The sequence below is a fragment of the Camelus ferus genome, chromosome 7 (assembly GCF_009834535.1).
Source record: "Camelus ferus isolate YT-003-E chromosome 7, BCGSAC_Cfer_1.0, whole genome shotgun sequence".
NCBI lineage: Eukaryota > Metazoa > Chordata > Mammalia > Artiodactyla > Camelidae > Camelus > Camelus ferus.
Window position 1 is genome coordinate 72,845,380 of NC_045702.1, and position 12,164 is coordinate 72,857,543.

General features: G+C 34.1%; 1 protein-coding gene across 5 annotated transcripts in view; it reads left to right on the forward strand.

The window, feature by feature from the left end:
- MAGI2 (membrane associated guanylate kinase, WW and PDZ domain containing 2) overlaps positions 1–12,164 on the forward strand; it is a 1,116,223-nt gene that overhangs the window by 313,597 nt on the left and 790,462 nt on the right. The window lies entirely within an intron of this gene.

Genomic DNA, 12,164 nt, shown 5'->3' on the forward strand with positions numbered 1-12,164 from the left:
TCATGCTATGAGTCTTTTGGTAGAATGAAATGTGTGGAAAATGCGTATAGTAGGAAAACATGACTAGGTACAATCTGGAAAATTTGAATTTAAGCCAATATGTTGACCTAACATTAATTTTGGAAAAAAATACATCTAGTTCCCTGATACATGTAAAAAGTCATTTTAAGTTATCCTGTAGGTTAGATGTTACTTTCCTTCTGAATATGGCTATATTCATAAACTGTTATCTTCCAAATTCATTGGTTGTATAAGTTGGTCGTTAATTCTAAGTATGATCAGTGTACTTGTTAACCTGTTAAATTTAAAGAGATTAAAATTTTATAAACTTTCATATATTGTAACTTATTTTAATTCAGTTCAACTAACATTGTGAACTGCCATGTATGTATGACCAGCTGAGTACTAGAAATATTGGAATGATTAAAACATGGGTCCTATTCTCTAGTAATTTATCATTACCACAAATTCAAATCCAGGTAAACAAAAATCATTTTTTCTCATTTTACAGATAAGTAAGCAGAATACATACAAGTAACTAAGGTAAAATTACTATTCCTGTTAAGGTGTATAGCTAGCCTCAGGACTTTGGTAAATGATGAATTAGGAAACCTGAGGTAGTTCATCTTTACTTAAAAATAATGGACTTTATGAAGATATAGACCAAGAAGGACTGAACTTAATTTTGAGCAATACAAATCCAGTTTGGGAAACTCTGTTTACACTTGCTCTGATATATTCATATGCCAGATTTCTTATGAGTTGGAAGAAGAATAAGAAGAGAAGAAAGCAGGAATAAGAGAGAAACAAAGAAAACCAAATATAGTCTGGGAGAGTTATTCCTCCAGCCTCTTTCTTTCTCTTCAGTAATGCTTTGGCAATTCTAGAGCTACAGTCATCAAGACAGCATGGTATTGGTACCAAAACAGACATATAGACCAATGGAACAGAATAGAGAGCCCAGAAATGAACCCAGAAGCTTTTGGTCAACTAATCTTCGACAAAGGAGGCAAGAATATACAATGGAATAAAGACAGTCTCTTCAGCAAATGGTGTTGGGAAAACTGGACAGCAGCGTGTAAAACAGTGAAGCTAGAACACTCCCTTACACCATATACAAAAATCAACTCAAAATGGATCAAAGACTTAAACATAAGACAAGATACAATAAACCTCCTAGAGGAAAACATAGGCAAAACATTATCTGACATACATTTCAAAAATTTTCTCCTAGAAGAAATAAAAGCAAGAATAAACAAATGGGACCTAATGAAACTTACAAGCTTCTGCACAGCAAAGGAAACCAGAAGTAAAACAAGAAGACAACCTATGGAATGGTAGAAAATTTTTGCAAATGAAACCGACAAAGGCTTGATCTCCAGAATATATAAGCAGCTCATACGACTCAATAAGAAAAAAATAAACAACCCAATCCAAAAATGGGCAGAAGACCTAAACAAGCAATTCTCCAAGGAAGACATACAAATGATCAAAAAGCACATGAAAAAATGCTCAATATCACTAATTATCAGAGAAATGCAAATCAAAACTACAATGAGGTATCACCTCACACCAGTCAGAATGGCCGTCATTCAAAAATCCACAAATGACAAATGCTGGAGAGGCTGTGGAGAAAGGGGAACCCTCCTACACTGCTGGTGGGAATGCAGTTTGGTGCAGCCACTGTGGAAAACAGTGTGGAGATTCCTCAAAAGACTAGGAATAGACTTACCATATGACCCAGGAATCCCACTCCTGGGCTTTTATCCAGAAGGAACCCTACTTCAGGATGACACCTGCACCCCAATGTTCATAGCAGCACTATTTACAATAGCCAAAACATGGAAACAGCCTAAATGTCCATCAACAGGTGACTGGATAAAGAAGCTGTGGTATATTTATACAATGGAATACTACTCAGCCATAAAAACCGACAACATAATGCCATTTGCAGCAACATGGATGCTCCTGGAGAATGTCATTCTAAGTGAAGTAAGCCAGAAAGAGAAAGAAAAATACCATATGAGATCGCTCATATGTGGAATCTATAAAACAAAAACAAAAACAAACAAACAAACAAACAAACAAAAACAAAGCATAAATACAGGACAGAAATAGACTCATAGACAGAGAATACAGACTTGTGGTTGCCAGGGGGGTGGAGGGTGGGAAGGGATAGACTGGGATTTCAAAATTGTAGAATAGATAAACAAGATTACACTATATAGCACAGGGAAATATACACAAAATGTTATGATAACTCACAGAGAAAAAAATGTGACAATGAGTGTGTATATGTCCATGAATGACTGAAAAATTGTGCTGAACACTGGAATTTGACACAACATTGTAAAATGATTATAAATCAATAAAAAATGTTAAAAAAAAAAAAAAGAAAACCAAATATAGAAATCTCTGTAGGACTAAAGGTTTTCTTGGATTGCCTTGTGATGGTAAACTTAGTTAATCTCTTATACTAAATAGAGGCATACATTTTTGATCCTAGAATAAATCTGGATCCTTCAGAATCTCTAAGGCCTTAAACTGGGGAAAATGGATCCATGGCTTCCTCAGTGGAAATCTGGTATTAAATAGAGGCTAAGGTAGTTAGGGACTTTTGTGATGGTCCATTCCTGCCTGTGTTCCCAGGAAACCTAGAATTATATCAAGCACGTGGCCTATCAGTTCATGACTGTTCTCTTCCATATTTAGAAGGTGGGGGATGAGGTTCAGCATGTTAAATGAGTAACCCAAGAACATTTAGCTTATAATTGGTAGAGCTAGAGTTTAAACTTAGTTTTTTCTTGATTATATATTTGTGTGGAGGGGGGTATATGTCTGTATACTTACAGATAAACACATATATTTTATATATATATATATATATATAAATAAAACATGCTGTGTACATATGTGTATATATGTATTTATATGTATGCATGTGTGACATAAAGTCTCTCCCATCAGTAAGGTAATAGAACTTTAATAATATCTGTGTAGGTGGATGTTATAGATACATGTTACAGAATTAAAATTGAAGGTAGGTTCAAGATCACATATAGGTGATAAACAGTATATTTTTTTTAACATATTTTGTGTCTGTCTTCAAATCTATTTATCTACTTTATCTATCTCTTATCAATTTATCTTTCTATTACTATTATATCTGTCATAGAATATGTGTTTAAAGGCCAATTTTTATTTCTTCAAAATAGTAAGCACTTCAGAATAGTCAGATTACTGTGAGCTGTAGCAGCGGGGCAGGAAAACCTTCAGAGAAAAGGCAAGCCTTGAAGTCAGCTTTGGGAATCACATGAGGTTGAATAGGTGGCAGGACATTCCAGTTGAGAAGATCTTTTGAGTAAATCCTCAGCTGATAATAAGCATGAGAAGAATTGAGGCAGAGTTTCTATATTTCAAGATATTGGGTGAGAATTCAAGAGAAGTAAGAAGATAAAGAGTTACTGAGTATTATAAAACTGGTTACAGGAGTTTGACTGCATTCTTTTTAATGTTTTTAGCATGTTAAAGCCCACCTAGACCAAAGTGAGCATTTATCATAACACAGTAAGCTACTTAGATTTAAATCCCAGTTGTACCATTTTCTAAGTGACTTTTGTAAACTAGTTAGTTTCTCTGTAACTCAGTTTCATCATTTGTAAAATGGGAATAAAATAGTACTTGCCTCGTAGAAATACTGTAAAAATTGAATGAATTAAGATGGTCAGAACAGCATCTTGCAGAAATTAAATGTTAAAAAAAATTGGCTAATATTGCAGAAGTTCTTATTAGGGATAGTAAGGGAACAGACTTGTATTTCTGGAAGATGAATCTAATGGTAGTTGTCAGTATTGTGAATATAGTGAGTTGTCGTCAGTTTACTTGGAAAGGTGAAATAATACTACTTTGTTGTTATTTAAACCTGATACCTACACGTAGTGGGTGAAAACATGGTTGGCAGAGTCACTTTCAGTATTCAGATTAACTCATAGGCAAGCAAAACTACACTGTAAGTTGATTGACCATAATAACATTTCTAGAGCATGACTTCTTAGCTCTGGCACTATTCACGTTTTTGTTGGCTAATCCTTTGTTATAAGGACTGCCCTCTGCTTTGTAGGATGTTTAGCAACACTCCTAGCTCCTACCCGCTAGATGTCAGTTGTACCCCTTGAATTGCCACAACCACGATGTCTCCAGACATTGCCAAATGTTCATTGATGGAGGACCAAAAACCTCCCAGTTGAGATCCATCGCTGGAGAGAAAGAATGTGTCAATATATGTCAAAGCAGAATAGAAAAGGGAGGGTCAAGTATTTAAGGACTGATAGGGTCCCTGCCAAGTACTGTGAAGAGAAAAATCTTAACTGAACTTTAATCTTTCTGGTCACAATGGCAAGGCTGCCCTAACAGGGAGAATGATAACAATAGTCTAGAATGACAGCCACTAGAGTCCCACCAGCAATACCCCAGACTCACTGTGAGATGCGTGTTGGGATATCTGATACCATTAAACTCAGTTTGTGTAGCTTCTTTAGTGCTGACTGTATTTCATCACGAATCAGTCTATGCATGATATATTTTCCCCTCAAGCCCTGCCTCTGTGATGATATAGACATCTTACATATTTATTAGGGAAACATGATATACTAGACCATGTGAGAATAATTTTTCATTGTAAATTAGTAAATGGGCTTTCCTATGTTACTTATCACGTGTGTTATCAGTGCTTGATTTCCTTTGGTACTGACCAAAGTGATTCTCCAGGCTTTAATAGTTAGGGTCTAGATTTTACAACTTGAAGTAACTGAGAAATTAGCTGCTGGGATTCAGCCTGGTTTGGCTATCCTTAACTTAAATGTTCAGTAAACATTTAATTATGTATGTAGGGATGGATGAATGGATGGATGAATAAAGAGAAATATGTACCATGTCCAGATGCACCTCAACTTTAAAAGCACGTAGAAGACATCATACATGTTATGTAGAGATAAATAGAAGAAAGAAAGAAAGAAAGAGGAAGAAAGAAAGGAGAAGGAGAGAAAGTGAACAGCAGGTGAAATATTCTGTGGTTGCTGTTTGGATCAGTACAGTCTGGGGTGAATGAGGATAGTGTGTAGGCTGAAAACAGTGGTATTTTAACAAGGCTTCATGTGAAACCCCAGTCAGTTACTCAATATCACACACACCCCAAGTTCTATGCATATTTGAAGGCAGAAGAAAAGGATTTAGGGTGTAGACGAGGTATCTTAGAATGAGATAGGTGTGGAATCTAGGACACAGTTGTAGGAACTCCCGCTACTGAGAGTACGCGGAAGGGTGAAAGGATGCATTCAGAATCAATTTCATGTTATGATTTCCATTCTCAATCTGGAATACAGAAATCAATCTCAAATTCATAGCCTGTAACATCTTTGAAAAGGCATGCCTCTAGGATTTTCTTTTCTTCCTAACCCCATTGCACTATCATGCCTTCCACCAAGCCTGCAAAATAAAATGTTTCTTGAACTTCATTCAGCAGCAACCAAGTAAATCAGAACTCTTCCCTTGAGAATCTTACACTTTTCCTACTAGTATATGAGACATCACAGATAATTACAATCCAAAATATTTATGTAGTAAAAATATGACAGGTGGTTAATCCTTGACTAGCTTAATGAAATTCATGTAATAGCCAGTTCTTTGGGGTAAAGGTAGTTTTTATTTACAGGAGAGAAGAAAGTAGCAGCAAAACTGCTACTATTAAACAATGTAATTAGTGCTGATGTAATTAATCTAGACATTTAGTCAATGAAATAAAATGTCTTGGGCTCTTTTTTCCATTAGAACAGTTCTCCATTCAGATGTCCACACATACTGTTACTGGACATAGTTACAAATTAAAATACACAAAGCACCTAAGCACACACATTACCACAGTTACAGAACTATTCTTTTCCTGTTTATTACTAACCTTGAAAGTAGATTGCTGATTCACCTTGATCCAGATGAATTACTCTATGTCATCAGCTATCTGCTAGGCCTTTTATTTTTCCTTCTAGCTGCAATCCGTTCTTCTCCGTATCTTGGCTTTAACTGTACACCTTGAGGCTGATTCGATAGCCATCCTGTGTGAAAACCTTGTGACCTCCCTTGAGTGCTGATTGCACAGTGGTTACTTCTTTTATAGCCATGGCACAGTAAAAATTCCATGGCAAATAAAGAATATTTTCAGTAACCACCACATGAAATACCAGTAAGTTGAATAATTTTGTCCAAGTCTATTGGCATTCCTCTTTCAACCATCTTAGCCAAACTTACAGAAGACCAGTTAAATGTTGGAGAAATGTAAAATAACACAGGACTTTAATTAATGGGTTTAATTACAAGATTAAGAGAGAGTCTAAGTAGACTTCCACATATTTCCTACTTTTGTTCAAAATGAACTTTTCATCTTGTAGGAGTTGTTTTTTCCTAGGCTTTTGTAGATTTAGCAGACATATTGCTGGTTTTTTGCTAATGATTAAAATGTAGTCCACCTGAAGTGAAAACTACTTGGACTTAATTAAACCAACTTTTTCCTTGGTTTGGGTTTAATTTCTTGGAAATAATCAAATCTCAGTTGTGGCAGAGCTCTATGTAAAACTCAGTGAGTATCATATGTTTCTCTGTTTTGCAGCCTTCTGTGTAGTTGAGTAGGAACCACATGACTAATTCTAGACAATACGACTGAGGAAGCTATGAGCTGGTCCCCTTCCTTAATTTCTCTTCCACTGCTGCTGTGAATTTAATGGCCATAGATTTTAGTTGGTGTACCCATCACAAGACTGGAAACTCTCCTGGAACTCTTTAAACAAGCCAGATTAAAACTTGCAATAATGAGCATTACATTAAGATTGGAAATTCACTTGTTATATCACAGTACAGATTAGAATTCTGGCAATATAAACCAAAATATCCTTCATATGAAAGTGAATCCTAGGACAAAATGTGTTAACCTCTTGCTCTGTTCTTGAAAATGAGTGAAACAGCTGATTATAAACCTTTCTTCCCCTTTGCTATGTGTGGATATGTCAATGTAAAAGGAAGCAGTCGATATAAAACATACGTATTGCATTGTTCATCAGTGCTGCAACCTGGCAGGCTGTTTGTATCTTTTATTAAAAATAATGAAGTAATGAAACTATTTTTAATAAAATTCATATTGCTATTCTATTTTCTACAGTAGAAGAGACTTTCAGACATGATTAATGTGAAAAGAGGAGGAGATAAAGTTTCTGTAGTGTTCTGTGAAATTTTTATCTAGTTTGCACCTTGAACTTGATCACTTTAATCACTTAGATAAATCTGTGACTTGGAATGTTAGCTCATTATGGATGAAACAAAAGTACCACATTGTCCTTTATTCTGTAGTTAACGATAAACCTTGAAAATAAGATAATCATTTTCCAATTAGGCTCCATGCAGAGACTAGAAAGCATAGTTATCAACATGTTAAGAACATAGTCAGCATTGAATTGTCATATTTTGGCTGCATTAATGTTGTTAAATTGATGTAATAGTCATTATAAGCGGATGCTCTTCCCTGAAATCAGTTACTGCCTGAAAGATTTTAACAATTAAAGCTGTATTCATTAGCACACCTGTATCTATACTTTTTTCCAACTCATTAATATCATTCTCACTTCCTATTGCCTAAAGTTATAAAGCCATTTAAAGTTATAAAATAAAATTTCAACTCCTTATCTTTTTAAAGTGCCACATTATTTATCCTCCACACAAACTGTGTTGACCTTCCTTATGAAAATTAATGGCCTCCATGTCTCCACTTTGAGAGCTTTTTTTCTAACAGTAAATGCTTCAGACTTCCAGGCTGCTCCTTTATTCCTTGCTCTGGCACATGCTTGTCCATAATCTGCAGCCTGGAAGGACTGACCCTGCTGGAGAAAGTCTCTCCTTTCCCTGACTACTAGCTATTCACAGGTCAGTATATCCTTGATTTTCTTTGTATCACAGAAGTAGAAAATGGCATATGAGGTATTCAGTGGTAGATGAAAAGTTCCTTTTGAACAAAAGTAGGAAATATCTGGAAACTTGCTTACTCTCTCTCTCTTAATCTTTCAATTAAACTCATTAATTAGACTCCTATGTTATTTATTTTCTCTAGACAAAATAAAAAATAGTGAAAAACCCACCTTGGTATGTGATAGCCAGTTTTATAGTAGAGGACATGTAGTATGGAGATTTGTATGGACCTGGGCTCTGGTGCTGATTCTTTGGTTTTACTAAGTCACTTTAACTCTGGTGGCCCTAGTTTTCATCTACAAAGACACTGTACAACTATAGTTTTCTTAAGTGGTAGGGTCCTAAATTGGAAAAGGAATAATTAATTGGAATGGTCAAGAGGTAGAGCAAACAGAATGATGGGTTTCATGGAGAAGGAGTGGACCAGTCTCTCATGGGTGATTTTTCAAATAGACTAAATCTAAGTTCAGAGGGTTTTATTGTTGTTGTTTGGTTCATGTGTTTATTTAAAGAGAAACTGATTTTTAAATAGGTATGTGATAAATAGGTAGAGTAAGAGATAGAAAGAAAAATTAAAAGAACTTAATCTTTCTACCTCACTTTTCTTATATCTGGAATATGGATCATAATTTTATTTACCTTTTTCATGACAGTTAGGATTAATTAGTATTCATGCAAAATACTTTGAAAATGAAAAATATCTTTTAAGTGCTATAGAGTTTTGCTTCAGGTTTGGCTTTTTTAAAATATCTAACTCTTCATTAGTCTTCGTAAATGTCCTCTGATGTGCATCACAGAATTTATAAACATAGTGTAACAACCCAGGGTTTGTGACAAAATGAAAGCTGGACAAAATGTTACCACCATCACTAAAGACTGAGTTGTATGGGAAAGCAGTACCTGGAATCTTCCATGCAGTTATCTTCACATATGTATGCAATCAGATTAACAAAGATGACCTTGCTATGTACATTGATTAACTGTTCTACAAATCAGAATTAAGTTAAGGGTAAATACATATCCAACAAGCTGTCTTATCCTCTCTCAATTATTTTGCCGTGACTCAAAAGATGAATATTTTATTTAGGGCACCAGGATTACATATAGAATTATATAGGTCTCCTAATGTTGTAGTCAAAACCACTCCAGTGTATATCAGATAGGGATTAAAAAGTTTAGACTTAGTTTGAACAAAATTAAGTGAATTACTATTGAGATATGCTATAAGCCATATATATATATAATACTTACCAAGTGAAAAGAGACAATTTTACTGCCTGAGTTATGAAGATAACCTTCCTCAAACGGTGAAATCCTGTGTCTCCCACAGTTGGCTGGTACTTTATTGCTTGATTTAACTCTCTTTTTTGTTGTTTATAAGACATCAATAAAACAACTTGAACACTGGAATTGGATATTATATTTTAAAATGATTACCTGTAGATCAGAAATTTTCTCAAAGAATTCTACTGAACAGTATAATTGAGTCTGCTAAATTAAAATCATTTGATACATCCAGTAGCTAAACAAATTAATAAACGTAGAGAAATATACTGAGGTAATAATAAAAACAAGGATACAGCATTAAATTTCCAGAGTAATTCAGAATAATGATTGAGGTAATTGCTACGTTAAAATTCATTTCTGAGAGTAGTGACTTTTCTGTTTCCAAAGAATAAAAATTTACAAGAGTAGAAATATATTGTTTAGAAAATGATCATATGAAGGAAGCAATAACTATGTCTCTCTATAAAAAGATTTTAGAGTTTTAAAACTTTAGTAATGTTTATTTGCTGTTTGAAATTTGAAAAGTACATTATTTTACCACAGAGAAATAATCATTTTGTGAGTCAGCATCCTAAATGTTAGAACTATTTCTTCTAATATGTATAAAATATATATTTTATATATAAGGATCTATAAAGCCTGAGTGATATAATAAATATATTCATTTGCTCCTTGGAAAACTTATAACTCTAATATAAAAATGTATCATTGAGGAAAAAGTTGCTTTAACCTACAAGCAATGAACAAATGTAAAAAATTACACTCTTTAAATATTTCTGATATACATGAACCTATTTAATATTTGAAAACAATTGAAATAACCTATAATACATATGAAGTATAGAAATAACAAATACTTAATAGTTTAGTAAATTTCAATTAGTAATTACTCACTTGGTAACTTTAAATACTAAATTAAGCAGTTAAATTCTCATTCAGAAAGGTTTATTACCTTTCTAATTGATATAATTTGGACACTGATCAGCTTTTGAAAATATAAAAATTAAAGGTAAGGTATTCACTAGAGAATTAAGTTGTCTGCTAGGGAATTTACCTCTCCAAAGAATATAAAATTGGGTTTCTAGCCAGAGGAAAGAGAAAAAAAGTACATGAAGTAAAATTGAAAATGGATAAAAGTAAGTAATTTATCCTCCATTCTCTTAGAAAGGAGGATAAATTATGGGAGCAAATTGTAGCAATCATGGGAATAAGTGGAATGGTTTTCTTGACTAACTAGGAAATAAAAATGAGCTGGCAGAGCAAGGATGGGGTAAACAAAGTTTGTGTATATATTATTTTCGTATTGCTGTAACAAATTAACAAAGACTTAAAGGCTCAAACAACATAAATTATCATCTTACACTTATGAGGGTCAGACATCCAAAATGACTTTCACTGGGTAGAAATCATGGTATTGGCAGGGCTGTACTCCCTCCAGAGGATCTAAGGGAGAATCCATTTCCTTCTCTTTTCCAATTTCTAGAGTCTGCCTTCATTCTTTGGCTCATGAACCCTTTCTTAATCTTCAAAGCCAGAAGAATAGAATCTTCAAATCATTCTCTAACTCTGACCCTCAGGCCTCTTTGTTACAAGACTCATGTGGTCTATACTTCAATAAAAGTATATATATATATATATACACACACACAACAACAACAACAAAAGACTCATATGGTTATATTTGAGCCCATTCAAATAATCCAGGATGATCTCCCCATCTCAAGAGCCTTAATGTGTTCGATCACATCTGCAAGTCCCTTTTGCCAATTAGCTGACACAGTCACAGGTTCTGCAGATTATGTAGGATGTGGACATCTTTGGGTGGGGGGACATTATTCAGCCTACCAAAGTATATAAACTGGAGTTGTCATAAAAATTAGACTTCAAGATCGTAAGTAAAATCCAGGAGAGTATATGCAGGGAATCACAGTCTCTGATTCTTGCTGGCTTTGGACTTGGAAATAGCTATCTTAACTGAAAGACTGGCTGAATCCCACTGTGGTAGTGTGAACAATCATTCAGTCCCATAGGGGGGATCTTTTCTAAGAAGACAGCTGACTAAACCTCCTTAATAGCCCTTTTCCTGTATTTTACTTAATCTTCCTCTTCCTCCTCATTGTCATTATGACTATTATCTCTTCCTACAATGTTATGTGTTGACCATTTTTATGATGTCATTATCAAACAGCAGAAGCAACTCCACAATGCCTATAAGGAAGGCTTAGAGAAAATCTGGTTGGAAAGATTATTGATTTATTGATTGTCTAATGTTGAATCAACCTTGACTACTTGGAATAAATCCCAATTGGCTGCAGTGTTTTAACTCATATTACACATTGTTGGACACAGTTTGTTAAAATTTTGTTGACATTTGCATCTTTGTTCATGAGAGATATTGATTTATAGTTTTCTTATGATGTCTTTATCTGATTTTGGTATTAGAGTATTGCTAGCGTCATAGAAGTAGATGGTCTGGTGTTATCATTGTGGAAGGTTATTAATTATTGATTAATTTCTTTAATAGATATAGATCTATTCAGTTGTCTATTTCTCCTTGTATGACTTTTGATAGTTTATGTCTTTCAAAAATTGGTCAGTTTCATCTAAGTTATAAAACTTGCCAACATGAAGTTTTTCATATTATTTCGTTATTGTCCTTTAAACATCTATGTGATGGTAGTGAAGGTACCTCTTTCACTTCTGATATTGGTAATTTGTATCTTCTCTCTTTTTTTCTTGTTTAATTTAGTTAGAGATTTATTCATTTTTTTGTTTAAGTTGGTTAGAGATTTATCCATTTCATTCATCTTTTCAAAGAACCAGCTTTTGACTTCATGGATTTTCTCTATTTCTTTTTTTCTGTTTTCAATTCA